Raw genomic sequence first — 14,750 nt, 5'->3', positions numbered from 1 at the left:
GTGATCCAAATCAAGTCACTTAATGTCTTAGGACTCTCAAGTAAACTCCAGGATTACAAACTACCAAGCAAATAGAGTTCTGAAAGGGAAGAGGGAGATTCCTTAGAGGGAGTTTCTTACACTAATGAAATCAAAGTTTTGCACCTAAAAAAGAAAACCTAACTGGAGAAATAAAAGAAATGCACACAGAGTTAAATATCAAAAGTGGTAAATTGGGGACAGCTAGGTGGCTCAGTGGATTGAGAGTCAGCTCTAGACATGGCAAATCCTGGGTTCAAATCTAGCCTCAGAGACTTCCTAGCAGTGTGACCCTGAGCAAGTCAGTTAACAAACCCACTCTTCTGCCTTGGAACCACAGTATTGATTCTAAGATAGAAGGCAAGAGGTTTTCTTTTTTTAAAGTGATAAATTATAGGTCAAGATAATAACATAAAACAACAATAAAATCTATTGGGCTATCCATGTTTAATTGCCAAAGATAGCATGCGAGGGCACTTTCAGAGGAAAGAGAAAGAGAGAAGAGTAATGTTAGGTGAGCAGGATTTGGGAAATCTTCCCACAAAGAAGGACAGCTTAAAGATAGGTAGAGAGTGGGTAGCCTTAGAGGGGAGGAGTATATTCTAGAGAAAGAGAAAACCAAAGTCAAAGGCAAACCAATGAGTAGAATGATTTGCAGGGGAAAAGCAGAAAGAAGAGTAAGGTTAAGGAAGGTGATTGAGTAATCGGGAGTGAGACTGGAAAGTCAACAAGTAGCCAGTTGGTAGAACACCTTGGATGCCATCATAAAGAGTCTGGACTTTTTCCTGTGGTCAGTGAAAGACATGAAGGGAGGAATGATATGATCTTTGTAACCCCAGCACCTAGCATAGTGCCTGGCAACTAGTAGTTGTTTATTAGCTGCTTGTTGATTGATTAATGACTAAGCCACTGAGATACTAGGGCCAGTGAGATCAGTTAGGAAGCTACTGCTATCGTCCAACAACAAAATGGTGATAAACCTCTGAACCATAGCATTGAACAGGAAAACATTTAGAAAGAACAATCAATAAGACTTGGTGACTGACTCCACATGGAGGTGAGGAGTAAAAATAATTTTGTTCATTCATTCATTTATTCATACAACAAACACTTTCTGTGTACCCTAATTCAATAAGCTCCATTGGCTGCCTGTTACCTCCAGGATCAAATATGAAATCCTCTGTTTGACTTTTACAACTCTTTATAATCTGGTCCCCATCTTACCTGTTCAGTCTTCCCAACTCATACTTTTCTTCTTTTTTTAGCTAATGTTTTATTTTTTCCTCAATTACATATAAAAACAATTTTTTAACTTTTTTTTTTTTAAATTTGAGCCAAACTCTTCCCCTCTCTCCTTCCCACTCCCTGAGATGGCAAGAAATCTGATATCGATTTTACATGTGTAATAATGTAAAACATTTTTTCATATGTGATTTTGTGGAAGAGAAATCAAACAAAACAAAATGAAGAAAGAAAGTGAAATATTTAGATTTATATTTCGAAATGTTTAGATTTACATTCAGACTCCATGATTTCTTTTTTCTGCTAACCAATGACATTGGCCTCCTTGCTGCTTTTTCCCAACTCTGGGCCTTTTTCTTGACTATCCCCTATGCCTGGGATATTCTCCCTCCTCCTCTATCTCCTACCTTCCCTGCTTTCCTTCAAGTCCCAACTACCATCCTACCTCCTCCAAACCCCCTTTCCTAATCCTCCTTAAAGCTAGTGCCTTCCCCTCTGTTGATTTTCTCCAATCTATCCTCTGTGTGTGTGTATGTGTGTGTGTGTGAGTGTGTGTGTGTGTGTGTGTGTGTATACCTGTCTCATTGGTACATAGTTGTTTTCAGGTGTTCTCTCCATTAGACTACAAGCTCTTTGAGAATTTTTAATTCTTCCCTTTTATTGCATCCCCAGCACTTAGCACAATGCCTGGCACATAGTAAATACTTAATAAATGTTGACCAGATCAAATTACCTGCCAGCCCTGGGAGGAGGGAAGGAGTTAAGTTTGATCATATAACTTAGGAACACTTGGGTTGAAATTGGTCATTACATGTAATTGGTAATAAAAACATATTTTTAAAATAATAAAATCAATAAATGTTTATTGACTGACTGTTGACTATGATATTAAGCATTATCAAGGAAAGCAAGAACAGATTCTCTGCTCCTTGGTGTTTACAATTGTAATAGAGAGAGAGGGACTTAAAAGATGATGGGACCAGATGGCTATTTCCTTGTTCACACAATCTAATAAAGGACAGAAAAATGCAACACAAACCAGGTAGAACTTGAAAAGCACAATGAAAGAAATACAAACCAAGGGTTATGTGAGTTCAGATGGTGTATCAAATATGCCCAGGGTTATCAAGGAAGATATCAGGCCAGGCGGCATTTTTGGATGAGTCTTGAAGGATGAATAGTAGGATTTCAACAGGTTGAGTTGGGTGGAGGTTGGAGTGGAGAAGAAAGTATTGCTGGTAGAAAGTCAGATATGGAAAAATGTAGAGTATGTTTGGACGGAGAACAGGGCATGTCGAAGAGGAATAGTGATGGATGAGCATGTTGGGATCAGACTATGGAGGATCTTCATCATGAACTTCAACTAAGGCTGGAGACTGGAAATCTTTGAAAGTGTGAGTTGGTGTGGGTCCATTTTTTTTTTTTATTAGCTGGGGTTGGGGTTAGAAAGAGAGACACAATCCAAGTTGTACATTAGCAAGAAAACAATAACTGACATATTACACCTCCAGTTTGCAAAATATTTTCCATATATTTCCTTATTTCCCCCCATACCCTCCCCCCTCAAATGATGGGTTGTCCAGAAAGACACTAGGTGGGGTAATAAGAAGTAATAAGAACCCCAATTAGGCTGGTGAGAGGGAAGATGGAAAAGAAAGACTCTACTGAAGAACCAATTTCTAAATAAGAATTGATAGGACTTGGTGACTGTTTGGATCTTGAGGGGTAAGGAAGGCTGTTGCAGTGGACAAGAAGTCCAGGTTAACTCCAAGATAAATTTCTGAACCTGAGTGACTGAGAGACAGAGTGCCCTTGGGGTAGAGTCACCCTGATTCAAGTCCTTCCTCAGGCACCTCACTAGCTGAGGGACCAAGGGCGAATCTTTTAGCCTCTGGACATCCTAGATAACTCAATAAATCCCCAAAGAGTAGTCAACCTGAACTGAGAGAGGGAATTTTTACAGTGGGACTTTTCTACACTGAGGAAATAAAGGATCCAAACTGATAAAATAAATAAATGTCAGTTATTGTCAAGTTCTTTCTTCCCGATTCCTACCTAAATAAAACTAGTGGATCCCAGAACTGTAGGGAAGGCAAAACTTCTTGGGACTTAAAGTCTTGGGATGGCTCTGTTTAAAGTCAAGTTCCCCTAAGCCATTTACAGCACAATCCAGACTTGATTGACATTTCGTGATTTTTCAAAATCTCCAGGAACCCCTCCATCAGCCTAGAATGTTTCTTTTGGACAAAAAAACATGCACCTTCTCTCAACACCTCCCTCCTCCTATGATAAGCCTCCTCCAGCCCATTTCCCTGAGGCTAGACTGCTTCAGGAAATGACTATTTGTCAAGTACCTGGAAGTCCATTAAGCCTACTGGCCCTGACTTGTTCAGGGTGACTTCAGAGCCTTACTGTACCAACTAAGCACAGTGCTTTGTATTTCTATAGGCTTTCCAAGGGAAGATCTCCAAGTTTAAGTCCTTAATCCTCAGCAACCTCCAAAGGAGGCTAGTAGGGAGGGAGATCTGTTAATCTGGGTTTTAAATAAGAAATATACTCAGAATTATAGAATCTTGGGTTTAGCTCTGGGAGAATCCTTAGACATTATCGAATCCAATTGCCCTTTTTTTTTAATAATTGAGGAAACTGAGGCCAAGGGTTGGTAAATCACTTGCTCCATCTCACAGGTAAGGAGGAGATAGAGCTAAAGTGAGACCTAGGTCGTCTGCATTATTTCAAATGTACCATGCTGTGTTTTAAGTCTGGAAATGAATTTGAAATTATGAATTCAATCTCTACTGCTAGCCCATCCTAGGAAGTCATTGTCCATTCTACAGAAATATTCGAAATGTCTTTTTTTTTTTTAATCGCCAGTAAAGAAACAACATGGCAAAGTAGATCAAGCCTAGAATCACAAAGAACGCTGTCTCTGCCACATTCTGGCTGTGGGCAAGTCACCCTTTCTGCGGCCTGAGGAACTCTAAAACTATAAATCAAAGATGACTTATAAATCTACATTGGGGCATGATGTTCCTGCACAGGAATTCCCTCCCCTGATCAAATTAAACACTCCCCCCACTTCCAAAAAAAAAAAAAAAAGAAGTGACGGTAGCCTTAAAACCACATATGCTCTGAAAAATCTCATTTTGCTGCAAGAATTGCATTGCATAGCTCCAAACTGGACTAGGTAGACCATTAAAGGGCTTAAATGACAGGAGACCTGGTCTTTCTCAGGGGTATCTTTTTTCTTAGAGTGGGCATCTCTGTAAAGAGCACCAATAATGTATTGGGGAGAGTATAAAGAAGGGAGAAAATGAATCTCTATTAAAACTCTTCTGGAAATACTATAAAGGGCTAAGAACTCCAGCCTCAGGACAGTGCAGATGGAGAACTGGGTCAGTCTGCAGACTTGCCCATTCCCTAATCCCCAGCAAACACCTTTACCTCCTAATAATGTAGCTCAGCCAAGGGAGCAGAACCCAGTCACGAGGCTTGCCCCCATGCCAACTCCCAGCTCCTTTCGGGGTAGCCTCAGTTAATCTGGAAGGTTGACTACAAGCCAAAGGGAACAGTTATATAATGCTGAAAGTCAAAGCTTGGGAGGAAAACACATAAATGCACACAGACACACACACGCCAGAGACCAGCAAAAGGGAGAAAGACCCAAGATTGGACATGCTTGGGGGCTGCATGTTTTATGCTCTGTAAAGCAATAGAGGTGAATTCATTATTATATTTCCTTTTGTTTGGGGTTGTCCAAAAGATTCTGGCATCAAACTAACTGCAAATTACCTGCTGCAGAATAACAAAGAACAACCTTGGCTCCAAAGATGGGATATGAAAAAACATCTCCTTTGCAGAGATTCAAGGTCCACAAATATTGTCAGGGTTTGGTTTTGTTTTTAATTGATTGATTGATTTTGCATATTTCCCCCCTTTCTTTTTTCCCCTTAAAAAAAAAAGTTATTGAGGCAGCTAGATAACTCAGTGGATAGAAAGCCAGGTCTCGAGATGGAAGGTCCTAGGGTCAAATCTGACCTCAGACACTTCCTAGTGGTGTGACCCTAGGCAAGTCCCTTAACCCCAGTCTTGTAGCCCTTACCAATCTTCTGCTTTGGAACCAATACTTAGTATAGATTCTAAAATGGAAGGTAAAATATTTTTAAAAAGCTATTATAAGGGATGACTCTTTGAGAATAGGTAAGGAGGGGAGACACGAAGGGAAATTTAGGTGATATAAAAACAAAATATATCAATATATATTTTTAAACCAAAGTACCTGTTCGAGCCCAGTGCCATCCAATGCCACCCCCTGTGCTCTTTATCAATGCCAGCTATATATACCTGAAGTTATATCTCTCCCTTTGCACTTTCTTCAGGGCTGGGCCGCCCAAGGCTACATTCACCTCCCAACTAGAGGGACAGGCAGAAATATTAGGTGTCCCAAAAGTCTTAATATGGTTTAAAGCCTAAATAACTTCAGATGTATAAATGCCACAAACTTTAGGACATCGTTTGAAAGTTTAATTATTTACCTTGTACATTAATTTGCTTTTATTTTTAAATTATAAATATATTTTATTTTTCCAATTACATTTAATAATTTTCCACATAAATTTTCTGAAGTTATAAGATCCAAATTGTCTTCCTCCCTCCTCCCTCCCAGAACTGACAAGCAATCCAATCTGGGTTATGCATGTATCATCATGCAAAACATATTCCCTCATTAATCATTTTTATAATAGAATAATCATGTAAGATCAAAACCCCAAACCAAAAACCCAAATAAACTAAAGTGAAAAATAGTATGTTTCCATCTGTATTCTGATTCTAATAGTTCTTTCTCTGGGAGTGGAGAGCATTCTTTGTCACAAGTCCCTCAGAATTGTTCTGGGTCATTGCATTACTGAGAGTAGCCAAGTCTGTCACAGTTGATCATTCATTTGCTTTTATACACTTTAAAAAACATCTGTTAAATTTAATTTTCTGGGGGACACTTTCTCAGGCAGGTGGCTTGATAAAGACAGAGAGCTGGACTCTGTTGCTTGGCCACCTCAGGCTCCATTAAGCTTTTTGTAGTGGGATCAGGTCAAAACTTCCCTGTATTGTATAACCTTTGTCAAATTGCTTGTCTTTTTAGTGAGGGGGGGTTGGGAGAGAGCGTGGGAGGAATTTGGGACTCAAAAATTTTCAATGAAAGTTAAAATTATTTTTATGTGTAATTGAAAAAAAAATTAGTTTTTTTTTTTAATTCCATGTATGCATCAAAATGATTTTCTTGGAAAGATGACTAAGATAACAAAGTAATCTGTTTAGCTGTTGAATAGTGGTAATGCAAGTTTTTGCAAAGTTTGAAAATCAGCTAAAGTAATGGATAGCCTGTGATGGTGATAATGTCCAATTTTAATAAGAAACATGACTATTCTTAAGTATTCAAATATTTCATGTAAAACTTGTTATTGAAATATTTATATTAAAACTTAAATATTCAAATAAAAACAACTATTCAAATATATTTTGTATGTCTGTGGCACTTACACTTCTAAAGTTGTTAAAACTTAAAACCACACTATAACTTTTAAAACACACTGTAGAAAAGATGTCTTGGGTCATGGAGCCTCACTCTTTCTAGGAAGAGTCCATTGCTGAGAAGCCTTGGTTATTCTTTGTGTAGTGAGAAAAGAAGAAAAAGAGAATTAGAATCAATACCCCAGCCTTAAAGAACCTCCCCAGAACCAGAGGAGCCCCCCCCCCAAACACAATCAACAGAGAGTTTAACTGGAAAACAAAGACAAAGAAGGAGCAGACCAAGAACCTCCCACCCCCAGGTCCATCTTCAGAGCTTGAAAGCATTTCCCTAACCTTTCCCTGGCAAATAAGGACTTCCTCTCTAGGGAAAAGAGGAGCAAACATTAAGCCAGGGAGTGCCACAATCTGATAATTTTGAGGAGTGGGTGCCAGAGAGATGAGAGAAAGAAAATGGATTCTCCAACTGATGTATAGAAGAGGATTTACTAGTTCTTCCCCAAATATGATAGAAAAGATCTTGGAGATCATTGTGGGTAAGTGGAAAGAGAATTTGGATGCAGATGACTCTAATCCTGCCTGATACTGCCTGTGTCTCTTTGGGCAAGTCACATCACTGAGCCTCAAGTCAATTATAATTTAATTTTTACAGATCTTTTGATCTAGAAGTTTTCAAGCATTTTGGTCTTAGGAGTTTTTTTAAATTATTTTTTCCAATTACATGTACAATTTTAAAAATTCATTCATAAGAATTTTGAGTTCCAAATTCTGTTCCTCCCTCTTTTTCCTCCTCTCCTCCCTCATTGAGAAGGTCAACAATTTGATATAGGTTATACATATAAAGTCATGCCAAACCCTTTTCCATATTAGTCATATTATAAAAGACAGCGGACCCCCCCAAATATATAGAAAGTGTGCTTTAATCTGAGTTCAGATGCCATCAGTTCTTTCTCTGGAGGTGGATAACATTTTTCATGTAAGTCCTTCAGAATTGTCTTGATCACTGTATTGCTGAGAATAGCTGTCATTCACAGTTGACCATCATACGATATTGCTGTTACTATGCGCATTGTTCTCCTGGTTCTAATCACTTCACTTTGCATGCACCAATCCATGTAAGTTTTTATACCATAGAGGACCCCAAAGAGCTTTTGTTTATGTGAGTTATAGCTATTGATATTTGCCACATTAGAAAAAGAAAAGATAAATTTTTAAATATTAATTAATTTTATGATAAGCTTTGTATGTTAATATAAATAACATTTTGATTTAAAAGACTGAATTTTCCAAATGAAAAAAAATTAGTGAGAAGAGTGACACTGCTTTACATATTCCTGCAAATTTCTTTAATGTCTGGCTTGAAAGGAAATAACTAGATTCTCATATCTGTTTCTGCATTCAATTTGTTGCAATATGTTGTTTCAGTTAAAGTATATCAAGAAAATCTAGCCTCATGCAGATATGTAGATGAAAGAGGGAGGAGTATTTTAATAGGCAAATCACATCTTAGTAATATTCTGGAAATGGTTTTAACCTTGTAGACCTTCTGAAAGACTCTCAGTAACCTTCAAGGGTCTTCAGACCTCACTTCAAGAACCTCTAATTTAGTCCATCTCTGGAAACAGACCTCTATCTCCTTTGGGTAGCAAGGGAGTAGACTAGAGATCTAGACTTCAGTTCAAACTAATCCAATGTAATTCCACAAGCACTTATTAGGCACCTACTATGTTAAATGTTGGGAATATAAGTCAAAAATGAAATAGTTCCTGCCCTCAAAAAGCTTATTTTCTTGGGGAGGGAGAGGAGATAAAACATGATTGATAAACAAATACAAGTCATGCATTAAATAAAAACAAATTAATTTTGAGATCTTGGGGAATTCACAACAACAGAGGGACTCAAGTAAAGAATCTTGTAAGAGGAAGGGTTGAAGAGGAACCTTGAAGAGATCTAGGCATTTAAAAGGCAGAGATGAGAAGAAAGCATTCCAGAAGTAGGACACAGCCTTCACAAAAGCAAAGAGACAGAAAATGGGCTGCCTTGTATGTGGAACAGTAAGTAGACCAGTTTGGCTGGAAGTCTGAGAGTCATGGGAGGAGTGACAAATAAATGGTTAGACACATGTATCTCCAACTTTTACCCACCTGTATTTTGAAAATTCTGCATATAGATGGTTCATATTATCTATCACAATTCAAAATGGATATGATGTGAATATTATCATCAAAAATTAGAAGACAAGTAAGCTATATTCCAGATATTGCTAGGTGGTGAATTCTTAGCAAAACAAGGGATAGAAATTATTACAAAAGATAAAATAGTTTCAAATACATGAAATTATAAAGAATTTATAAATTATGTAATAATTTGTGTATATTATATATGATAAAATAAATTATAAAGAAATAAAGAGTTGTGCTCTTTGACCCAGTGATTTCACTGCTAAGCATAAACCCAAAGGAAGACAATGAGGAAAAGAGGTATCCCACAGATAGCATAATATCGATGGCAGCATTTTTTATAATCTTGAAGAACTAGAAACAATAGTAAATGTTCTTTGGTTGGAAGATAGCTAAACAAGTTATGGTTACATGATGTAATGGAATATTACCAGACTATAAGAGATTATAAATATGATGAAATCAGAGAAGCATGGTAAGACCTAGATAAACTGATGCCAAGTGTAAAAGAATGGGCTAAGCTGAGATGGGTGAAATCCTCTTCCTTGGATGTCTTAAAGCAGAGACTGGACATTCCATTACTGGGAATTCTTTTTATGTATGGTTTGGGCCACATGGCTGCTATGCTTCCTTCCAATTCTCCAATTCCATTATTCTTTGAAGTAAACAAAACCAAGAACATAATATGCACAATAGAGAACAATATCAAAATAACTGGAACTGAATGCTATAGAATTATAATGGCTAATTAAAGTTGGCCCAGAGTAAAGATATGAGAAGATACCCACCCTAGGTAGCTCAGTGGATTGAAAATCATGCCCAGAAACAGAACATCCAGGGTTAAAATATGACCTCAGACACTACTACATAGCTGTGTGACCCTGAGCAAGTCACTTGCTCCCCATTGCCTAGCTTTTACTGCTCTTCTGTCTTAGAATCAATATATAGTACTGAGTCTAAGACAGACAGTAAGGACTTTAAAAAAAAAGGAATAAAAGAAGTCAGGGAGTAATGAATACTTTTCACTGAGAATACAAGTTGGCAAAAAAGAGAGTAGTTTACAGCAGGCAATAAGTACTGGCCATTAGAGATATGGCACTCAGCAGACAGATAAAAAGCTTTTATTGATATTTATCATCTTTGCTGTAACATCTGTATCTCATTCCCAAACGATGGGTTTACCTCCAAAGCCCAGTCCTGGGCTCTCTCCTTTTTTCTGCCTATACTCTCTTATGATGACCATGACTTCGATGATCACTGCTATGTAGAGGACTCCTTACTCTATATTCTGCTCTACACCCTCTTTCTTGACTCCTCCAAACAGAACTCGTTGCCAGCTCTCTTCCCTCAAATCCATTTGCTTCTTCCAAATCTCCCTATTTCTGTTGAAGTCATCACCATCCTTCCAGTGCCCAGGTTAACAACTTCAGAGATGGAAAAGATAGAACCCAAAGAATGTGAAGAAATTAGAAGACCTTGGTGCTCTCATCAACTCTACCCTGCCCCTTACAGAGGCACAGAGCATCTCCTCTCACCAGTGAGGAGACAGTCTCATTCCAATGGGCTTTGGGACTTGGGTGAAAAACTGATATATGCTCATAAGGGCTTCCTTTGTAGAATTTAATATCCTTAAAGGCAAGAGATGTTTGTTTGTTTCCTCTTTGTGTCCCTAGATATATTACTGTATCTGGTTCTTAGTGGTTACTTCATAAATGCTTGCTAATTGATTAATTGATGGAAGAGGTATGTATTATCTCCTCAGGGAGGCTGCGAGCATCTTCTGGGATGGAGTGGTCTGTTAGCCAATTCAAATCAACAAGAATTTATTAAGAGTAAAATACCAAAACAAACCTTTATTTCCCCCTGCTTTAAATTGAATCAGCTTCCTAGTTTTTGTTTGTTTCTTTTTTAAACACTACCCTAAGTGTGTATAAAGTGATCAAATTCTAGTTTGCCTTGTCCAAAGGCTATTAAAATGCTCAACTGGTTGAGAGTTTAAAAAAATAATTTATTAAGGGCCAGGGCACTGTCTTTGTATCTTCTCATTCTCCCACCTCCCTCCTCTCACTGTTGGTATTCAATAAATGTTGATGACACTAATGAGAGGCCCATCCCAGATGTTCTTTAGACATTTAGGAAAATAGATGTGAAGCCCAAGAAAAGAAAAAATATCCTGAAATATATGCAGAGGAAATAGTTAATGATAGAAAAGTGACTTCAGTGCAAAGAGAAATAGCCAAAGAAGCGTCTTCATGTGAGTGCATGAGCTTGCATGTGCATGTGCATGTACGTGTGTGCGTGCATGCATGTGTGTGTGTGTGTGTGTTTGTAGGATTCTTTTCTATCCCGATTAGCCACAGATGTTAGAACTAGAAAGGAATGTAGGGATGTATTTAGTTACATCTTTCAGTTAAAGAAACTGAGGCCCAGGGAAATGTAATGATTGCCTAAGGTTAAACATTAAGTCAGTAGTGGATTTCAAGAACCCAGTCAATATTTACCTTACATCCTTTTAAGTCATTTGGGTGGTTTTTTTAAAAAGCTAAATAAATACATTTTCCTACCACCTCCCATTTTAGTGATAAATATAATCCTTGCCTAACAACCCCCACAGAAAGGCTCCATTATAATTAAAGAATCTTTCTTTTTCTCTTAATCACCCTTCCTTGAGGATTATTTGTAAATCTGGGGAAGCTAAGGTTTGGGAAGAAAACAAGAAAAGTGTCTGAGAAAATACAGCAAACAAGAAAGAGATCAGTTACTTACTGAACTGAAATTATTCTTAAGGGATGTGTGTGTGTGTGTGTGTGTGTGTGTGTGTGTGTCTTCTTTTGCATGGAGGATGCTACATGGGACTGACTTTATACACAGATGGAAGAATCCATGAGTGCCTATCAATAATAATCCATGTTGTACCTCCTCCACTTTGACCAACAAAAAATATGTCTCTACCAACACTTCACGTTTTACTATTAGTTAATTTTTAAATGATTCTGTGTGACCTTAGACAAGTCCCTTAGCTTTTCTGTGTCTCATTTGATTCTTCATATGTAAAACAAGGGGGCTGGACCAGATGACCTGAGAGGTATTTTTAATCTCTAAATCTATGCTCCTATGATTCTTTGTCCTCTGTTCTGGGCATTTTCTCTTGGGTTCTCCCATGCCTGGAATACTCTCTCTCCTCTGCTCTGACTATTGACTTTCTTTAAGTCTGTTAAGTCCCAACTAAAATTCCACCTTCTACAGGAATCCTTCCAGAACCTTCCTTCTCTTAATTCTTTCTCATTTATCCTGTACACTGTTTGCCATGTGGATATCTGTTTGCATGCTACCTCTGTCATTACACTGTAAGCTCCTTGAGGACAGGGACGGTCTTTTGACTCCTTCTGTATGCCCAGTGATTGGGACAGTGCTGTGTGGAGGTGCTTACTAATTGTTTTTTTCATTGGAAAGTCAGAATCAGAACCCAGAGGATATACTACTTAGAAGCTGGATGGGTGTGTGACTGCTTTAAGAGTTACAAAGTGCTTTCCTCAATGCAACCCTTTGCCATAAGTGGTAGAAATATTATCATCATCCTCTTAAAGCGTAACAATTTAAGAGGCAGTGAGATATAAAGGATAGAGATAGAGCTGAATTTAGAGTCAGAAAGACCTTCCTAGTTCAGGCACCAGTTCAGACACATACTGGCAATGTGACCCTGGGCAATACTCTCCATTTTTTAATGCCTCTGTCTACTCTCTAAGACTATAAATTGCAGGGAAAGGGCTGATTGATCTATATTGGTAGAGGACAGTTCCCCAGCCAATCACTGCTCTGGAGCTAATCCATAACAATTCACAGTTATGTAAGGCTTTAAAGTTGGCAAAGTACTTTTATATGCATTATCTTCTTCAATCACCACACACAAGGAAGGTGTTTTTATCCCTATTTTACCGATAAGGAAACTGAGGCTAAGGGAGGCGAAATCTTCTGACAATGAATAGTCACGAAGCCAGTGAAGAGCTAATGTTGGAACTATAGTAAGGAAATTAGGAAATATATTGATTAAGTATTGATAAGATAAGAACTTTAGAAAAGGAGTCTCTGAGGCTGCAGGCAAGGCAGAGTGCCGTGTGAGATCAGAACTTGGAAGTAGAGAAACAGGAAAATTGCTGACAGTTGGTCAGAGCTTCTGGGAGTTACTCTATCTCTCTCTGACTTCTGGTGAAGACAGACAACTCAGACCTTGCTCTTTGCTGTATATAGGGGAGAGAGAATGCTAAACCCGCTGAAGAGGTTTTCCTGCCTTCCTTACAGTGAGAAATCATTGTGAAGAAGAATCTGTAATATCTGCTTTGTTGGAGAATGGTTTTGAGAGAAGATCAAAAATCTGTTTACTGTCTCACCAACCAGCCTCTGCCATCTTGGACTGACAGATTCTATGTTTACTTGGAGACATCTATGCCAATATCAAGTTATTTTAATAAGGATTGTAGTTGGGTTTTAGTCAGATAGCATTTTGGGTTTTTTAGTAAGTGCTATGCAGTTTCAGAGTAACTGGCATGAGGCAAATGTAAGAAAGTGGGTGGATATAGTTCCCTTTTAGTGTTAAGGCTTTCCTTGTTACTAATCCTTATACTTATATCTGTTAAATATGAATAGTTTTTTTTTAAATATATAGTCTCCAAGTAAATTACAAACTGGCCTGGTGAAGGGAAGTCACTCCTGGCTTTCCTTTTGAGAGGAGAGATGAAAGATACTTTTGTGAATATCAACAAAGTATTTTTACCACAGCATCCTCCTCAACAACATCAATAATAATCTCCATTATTTCATTTGGCGAGCCAGGTAGGAGTCGAACCTACAATATTCTGATTTCAGAACTCAAGTCTTGAGAACCGTACTCTTCAGGATATCCAATACAAACCCTCTGTGTCTCAGTTATTACTATTGTTATTTTTACTATGTGACTATTGGCAAATTAATTGACCTCCTTAGACCTTCAGTTTCTTCCAAATGGTGATAGTAATATTTGTATTGCCTCATAAGTTAGTTGCTAGTCAGTATCTATTGATTATTGTTAAGTGCCTGCTATATGCCAAGCATTGGACTAAGAGCTGGGAATAAAAAAAGGCAAATGATAGTTCCTGCCTTCAAGAAGTTCTCAGTCTAATGGGAGAAACAACAAGCAAACAGTTATGTACAAATAAACCATATACAGGATCAAATGGAAGGAATGTATTTTGCAAAAATCTACAAGTCATATGTAAAGTGAGCTGTTATTCATATCATCAGAATATGCAAAATGAGGTTACAATATTGCATAAGGTCATGAGTTTTAGAGCTGTCAGGGACATCAGATATCATCTAGTTGAACCCTCTCATTTTATAGGTGAAGAAATTGAGGCTCACCTATTTGTTGTAGTGAAATAGGGGAAGGAAAGCAAGAATCTGTGGATGGGGAATGAGGAAACAGATTGTGGTATGTAGGTGTAATAGAATATTATTTCACCACAAGAAATAATGGATGTATGAGAATAATTCAGAGAAATTTGGGATGATTTGTCTGAACTGACACACTAAGCAACCAGAACAAAGACAATAATTTAAACTGATCACAATAACACAGAAAAAAACACATGGAAAGACTTTAGAGCTCTAATGTATTTGGTAACCAATTTGATTTCAGAGAATTGATGATGAACATGTTTCAACAACTCTCTGAAGTGATGAATAATAGGTATGGAACAAGGAATGCATTTTCAGACATCAATTGATCAATGAACATTGATTAACTGCCTG

This window comes from Monodelphis domestica, chromosome 6 (genome assembly GCF_027887165.1).
Source record: "Monodelphis domestica isolate mMonDom1 chromosome 6, mMonDom1.pri, whole genome shotgun sequence".
NCBI lineage: Eukaryota > Metazoa > Chordata > Mammalia > Didelphimorphia > Didelphidae > Monodelphis > Monodelphis domestica.
This window is presented reverse-complemented; position numbering follows the sequence as displayed.